This window comes from Telopea speciosissima, chromosome 6 (assembly GCF_018873765.1).
Source record: "Telopea speciosissima isolate NSW1024214 ecotype Mountain lineage chromosome 6, Tspe_v1, whole genome shotgun sequence".
NCBI classification, from domain to species: Eukaryota; Viridiplantae; Streptophyta; class Magnoliopsida; order Proteales; family Proteaceae; genus Telopea; species Telopea speciosissima.
The window spans coordinates 31,432,374-31,439,866 of record NC_057921.1 but is presented as its reverse complement, the minus strand read 5'-3'; positions in this window follow the sequence as shown (position 1 = coordinate 31,439,866).

Below are 7,493 nucleotides of genomic sequence, written 5' to 3'. Positions count from 1 at the left end.
CATACAATAAATCCAGGGGTGTGATTGGCGTACCTGGATCTGTGGTTGTGGCAACCAAATTCTTGACGATCCCTGTTGCACACGAACTGTTGGTCTGGTCTGCCCTCTTCCACACAATTTTAGGTTTTTCTTAGGTTAGTCACTTAATGGGCCAGTGACAACTATTTATAGTGGTGAGGGTATGGACCAACCCTGCATAGAACTAGGGTTTCCTTCCCATTAAAGAAACAATACTTTAGGTCCACACATAGCAACTGAACTCATACCATTAAGGTAGCTCCCATCAACACAACTAAACCAGTTTTAATAAAATAAAAGTGGGATTATGCCAGCCCACCTTATGGAAATCTTACAATCTCCCACTTGGGCTGCATATGTCACAAGTTTTGATTTTGAAAATCTTTTAAAACGACTCTCCAGTTTAGACAAACTGATTGTGGTCACAAAATATAGTGTTGAATGTAGTACACTTTAAAACTGATGCCTTGGTCCGAATGAAACTACAAACACCCAACAATGCAGATCATCACATCTGAAGAGACATGGGACCTAACACGTCAAAGTGCTTATGGCCTCACCGACTTGGGCTGTACAGTATGAGAGTGTGGTATGAAAATGCATAAGATCGTGATCAACATGCTAATTTCCAAATTGGTTCAGGCTCGAAAACCAAATGAGCCCCATGAGACAAAAGTTGAAGATCTCATTTACCATAAGCGTCGCCTAAACGTAAACACTTCACATAAGGAAGCTCATTAAGACTGGGTCCGAATGTCCCAACGTACTAGTAGACGTCCTTGAAACCAAATGAGGCTTTTCTAGTGAACAATATGTGCGTGTATTTACTAGAGACCTCAAGTACCATAGGAGACAAATACACCACATAGCCTCAAATATCTAAAGAAGGCAAATAATCAAGTGTACACAATAGAATCTGCATGCATTTACTTAACAACTGGATGTGTGTGTATTGACTGGAACCTCGTATACCAAATAAGGTAAATGCACCACATATGACCTCAATTAACTCTCTATGAGGCAATTAATCAAGTGTATACACATAAACAAATGGCCATAATAAAGATGCATGTATATTCTCGATAATAAAATATCATAAAAACAAGATTCTGAAATCAGTTACAACTGTATACATAAGCAAAACTCCCACTAATAAAATACATCAAAAGAACTAACAAGTTCCATATTACTGGCATACTCCTGAAAACTCTTGGAGTCAAGTCCTTTAGTGAGAGGATCAACAATCATATTATCTGTAGTAATGTACCCTAATGTGTTTATGACTCACATACTTTCTCTCTAACAAAGAAGTATGAATATCAAATGCCTCCCAATCAAAAAGTCTAAACAGTGACATCATATAAGTCACAAATCCTTGCTTGCATAGAGAAAACCAGTCGATGTCTGTAAGACACTCTCTTAATATATAACACCATTTGTCATCACAAACAGATATCCACATACGGTCTTTTAGGTCATCTTGGCAGTTACTTAATGTGCTACTCCAAGATTATAAAATAAGCAATATCAATCCATATGTATTTTTTAGGTTACATTAAACTACTAACATTAGATGCACAAAGAGTATTATTCACCTGAGTTCACTGAGTGTTGGTAAATCTGTTTTCTTTTATAAAAGGTCTCTTAAGACAAATAAAGGATACATATAGTTCTATTACGGTGAATCTTAATGCCTAAATATAAGAGACTTCACCAAGATCTTCTTATCAAAATGGTTACTACTGTTTTATCTCAAGTAAAAGGGCAACACTATTACTTACAATAAGAAAATCATCACTAAAAAATTATCTAACTTCCACTGATCTTTAGATAAATGTTGTCAAATTAAGACAAGAATAACTTAATGATATACCATACAAGAAAATGTATCAAGTATTTTATCTCTATTTAACTGAACTTGTATGACATAGTTATGATTTATAATATATTCATAAACACACTCACACTATTATAAGGATTGGGTGTAAACAACACAAAATCCATATAAGTGTCTTTTAAAGCTCATCATGAATAATGAATCTTCTGTTTACAGGCGTAATGAGTTTCTGTTCCTCAGCATTCTCAATCAAAATGATACTTTTCTTGATGATCATGTCTATATTGTATGTCATGACTATCAAACATAACCGATTTGACTCCTCCCACTTTTCATAAAGACTTTTATCTTCAATGGAGCTGTTAGTCAATGGCTTGGGAGGTTTGTCAACTTTAAAATGGCAAAATCCATTCTCATTATAGTCACAGAAGACATTAAAAAATTCATTCCATTCCCTAAGTTGGAACCATTCAAGATTTTGATGAAAGATAATTGAAAAGTTAAAGCTGGTAAGCATGATCACACAAAATTTACCAAAACATACAATATGCAATAACTAAAGGCATATCTATATCCCAATAATATGATTGAAACTGATTAATTTGGACTTATTAATCAGATTTATCCCAGTTTTATTTTCAGTAACTGTAGAAAAACATAAACTGGGGAGAGATCCGACGTCATCAGGGTCACACTTGTGGTGGCAAGATCGTCCAACACGCAGTGGAATCTCTTACATGCAAGGCGAGATGTTTGCAACAACACCACTCTAAAGATTCTGTCACCTGCGGTGGTAAGAAAAGAACCTCCAAAGTAGCGAAGCCCAAAACGTCATCCTAACACCATCAAGCAAAATCGACCAAACGATGACTCACTTGTGGTGGCAAGAGCACATCATTCGCCATATGGTTTCCTTGACTGCAATCAATCCGAATAGTCAATGATGATCTCACAATCCAAGTAACTAGCCCACTGAGTGGAATCATAATTACTTAAATCATGAACCCCATAGACTTAGATTGCTACTGAATGCCCATTTTACTTCAATAATTTTCATCAATATCACTTTTATCATAAAACACACATAGCCAATATATTTACAGAAATGTCATATAAATTGATCTTTTTCGTGACGTTCAGAATTATTACAGGATGTCAACATCATGAATAGGCTGCATGCAATTCCTCATGACGAAAGCGAATGTCACAGACTGTATAACACCGATGAGCAAGTCAAAATACATCAAATTGACTAAAAATTCATGACAGACAAGTGTATTGCATATAAAACCAATGTGTAATGCATCCATCACCCATAGTAAGATAGAATTTTATCTTCCTATGGTGACACCATAAGAGAACTTCATATGAGATCTAAAACATGTTCACTATTGAACTAATCAATTTTGTTCGAATCTCTGTCGTAAACCAAAAGACCAAAATTGGTCAAAATCAAAAGACCATACTGACAACGAGTCTACTGGCCCAAAATAAGTCGGCGGGCCAGATTATTGAGTCGACCAAATCTAGTGGAACACGATGACAGAAATACCAATGCACAATGGTAGAACTAACAAGTTAATATATATTCATAATTATGACATCGTAAAGGTTCCAAAATAATGACTGTAAGCACGAAAATAATCCACAAATGCTTATTGATAAATAATTTTCAAGATCAGAAATGATATATAGAACCAATTAGCAAAGGCGATTTCTAAAAATGAAGCCAAACATAATGATCATACGGTCATATCTGGAATTCAAAAATTATGTCAAACTTAAAACCGTAGAATTTCTGATTCACTTCCATAAACAATTTATGTTCAATCCATTTATAAGACTTTTCAAGTAGATTTCATTAAAATTATGATGGAAGTATTTAATCTGTAACTTTATAAGCCCAAGCTTACTACTTTAATGATCCAAAACATCAATTATATGTAGACATCATCATATTCATCTTGTACAGGATTTACAAAAAAATTAAAATTTCAATGCTTTCACATATTCATAAGATTGCCTAAAATAACTTAATAGGATATAAAATGATAGAACATGTGGCAACAATATCCCTTCAATGGCAAACTTATAAATATCAGACATTAAAGATTGTGTTTTCCTAAATGTCACAAATAACCAAAAGCATACATCATTTATTTTTTTTTTTGGTAAACAAATGCATACATCACTGATTATAATACCTCATGACAATACAAAATGTCACGAGTTTCTTATGTATTATAATACACGTGTGATTTTATTTACTGCATTGTGACTTATCACAATCTTAATGGCACTAAATCCACACATAGAATAGTAAAAAATGTGATGTTGCAAATCGTACATGTATGTGACTTAACATGAGGAAAAACAAAGCATAAATGATTAACCAATTAAACAACCAATATGCACCAAAATTTGCTTTATGTATCCAAAAAACACCTTAAAAGGCCAAAAGGATACTTAATGCAGCCAAACAGACCCTTATATGGGAGTTTAATTTAATGTCTCTCAAATTGAGAGTATACTTTAACACATTTCTGACACTGTATGGAACATTAAATTACCCTTAACTTAAATTACTCCCACCGGTCCAAGGTACTCTTAAGATTCAAGGTCAAAACGGTTCAAAAATGGCTTTTAAATGGCCTTCAATTAATTTAGAAAACAACCAAAACAGAAGTGCTTCTATTGAACATGAATAGTATTCTGAAGCAAAAATATTTATCTGAAACGTTTTCACGAAATATCTCAACCAGAAATTACTTCTGTAAATAGAATAAAAAAAAAATTCTATGAATATTTCATAGCCTAAATTGAACCAAACCAAATAAAATTGAGCCAAAATTTGAACAAGGTTCATAATTATATTGTCTCACTGGTCGAACCATATAATCAGCTCGGAGTACATAATTCTATCATCTCACCGGTTCGACCAGTTAATATGACAATATGATAAACATAGCATAAAACGATGATAATACATGCTTATATCCATATTACACATTTTCAAATTTAATGGATTTTATAATAATAAGAAACCACCAAAAACCGAATGGGCCCATTTTATTTCATTCAAAAGTCCTCTTTAGGCATGTAACAAATACAACTGAAATAAAACTAAGTGTTACCATGCATAAAACTTCCCTATCGTGTCAACTTGAAACATAACGAGGCACAAATCAAACACATAAACGTGTTCTTATTGGAACACCACAATATACAAGCATTGCCTCATGGTGACAATACCAAACAGTCACGAGATATACATCACATATGTCATTTTGTTACAATGTATACCATCAAAGATTTGTACTGTAATATAGAACATAAGAGTATGAAACAATTAATATCTATACAAGGTGTTTCCTTATGCCATTACTAGATCCAACAAATAAATAATTTACTATCACCATGGCAATTACAAAATCTCACCATGTGAAAATTGAAAACACATCAAAAAAATTTCTAAGTGTTGAAAGTTATGTGTTCCCTATCGTGACAGATCAAAACAGCACAAAGTATAAACAAAATTGAACTTAAACTTTGTTATTAAATTCTGTTTATAAGACCAGAAAACAAAACAAAACCAAACATATTTTTATTTCTGTTTATAAAACAAAAACAAACCAAAATACTGTTTTTATTTCTATTTCTTTTTTTTTTATTATAGATTCTGTTTATAAAACAGAATAAGTAAAAATCAAACCAAATCAATTTATGTTTCTCTTATTTATATTTTTGTTTATAAAACAAAAACAAAACAAAACTTAGTTCTGTTTCTACATTTTTGTTTAAATTATGCCTGGGTGAACCAAAATCGAACCGGACGAACCGGTCAAACCATGGACCAGATCCGAACCAGATAAACCACCATAAACGGGTCAGACTGCTGGTCAATGGTCAGCCGTTGGCCGATCAACAGCCCACCCGGGTCGGGTCAAGTAAAAAAATCGGGTCACCCAATCGGGTTACCGGGTCGCCCTGACCCCTTAGATTACTTTTTCCTTTTTGACTTTTGACTTTTGAAATTTTTTTTTTTTTAATAACTAAATGGGGAGGAATCAGATGGGAATATTCCCTATCTTCTTTCCCAAATCGCAAACAGAATGCAAAACGCAGGTTTTGTAGGATTTATTTATTTAAAACCACCCACTGCCGTCGCCCGCGGTGGCCAAGCCAGGGACCTATGGCCAATGAAAATGCCGACGAGCGAGCACCCCACTCCGGTGACCATAACCCAGGCTTCAATGGCCGGTAAAAAAAAAACCCCAACGGCCAAATCTTTTAGGGTTTTAAAACAAACAATCGCCATATTTACTATAGGTCTCTGCCAGTCTATCTGATAAGCAGTTCAATAGGTAGCCTTTGCAAAAATCTTCATCACTTATCCATTGGGCTTTAGTTAGGTCCGTACAATCAGAAAAAGTATTTACCACAGTGTAGAAAATATTGAGGTACTTCAGTCTAAACTGAGTCCTCCTTTTCCAATAACTGAACTCAGAGCCACTAAAGTTTCCAATTTGATCATCTCAATTGGAACAGCGTGTTTCTCCATATTTGTGTGAGTTATTTATATGCCCAAGCAAAAATTCAAATAAAAAATAAATGCTCAAGGAACAGTTACACCTGAGATGGAGAACCCTGGATTTAGACGACGGAGGAAAGGATGGTGGCGGTGCAGCGGCGTCGATAATCGTAGTGTGCACGCTAGTTCTGACTGACGTGGGTCGTTGGCTGTTGTTCGGTGACGATTGGCACTGGTCGCAACCCCAAGTAGTGACCGAACAAAAAAAAAATAAAATTTGTTTTTGCCAAGCTTCTTCTTTTGTCTTTTCTATTTTTTTATTTTTTTTTTTTAATAGACAATCAATCAATGCCACTTTCTTTGATTTGACAAGACAAAGGAGAATTCAAAGCTTTGACCGTTTGTAATCAAACCACCAAAAGAAAATAACCTTTGGTTAAAGGTTCTACAAAACCGAATCCAACATGCTTGCTTGGTTTTCCCTTCTTTTTTTTTCCAATCAACCCACCTTCTTTGATTAATGGTTCTCTGACAAAAGGATGCAAACGTCCTTCTGATTTTTATTTTTTTTTTTCAATATAAATCAAAGCACTCAAAAGCTTTCTTTTGAGAAGATGCAAAAACCGTAGCCCAACCTAAAGCTCTTGACAAACTCCTGACAAGTTCTGCAGACGTACTTTCGTTTTCTTCAATCACAGCAATAAAGAACGCCTAGCCGTGAACAACAATGCACAAAATAAAGTCAGAGAAAGAGATCCGAAATCCTAAGCCGATCACAGAAATCACCTTGCCGTGAATGATAAACGCCAATATAAAACAAACCGATCTCCGAATTGTAATCCGATCTCCAAAGTTAAACGAGAGAAAATACCTAATCTTTAAGATTGTTAGGGTTTAGGGTTTAAGCACAAGGTTGCTTAAAGCATTACACCTTGGGTATCTAGTTTGGAATACCCAGACTGCTGCCTCCAACTAGTATTTATAGGAAAACTAGGGTTTAGGTCAGATGGGCTAATTACTAGATTACCCCTCACAACCTGGGCATTAATACAAGTAGGATTATATTAGAACATATGAAGGGATATTACATAAATACCCTTACATCTA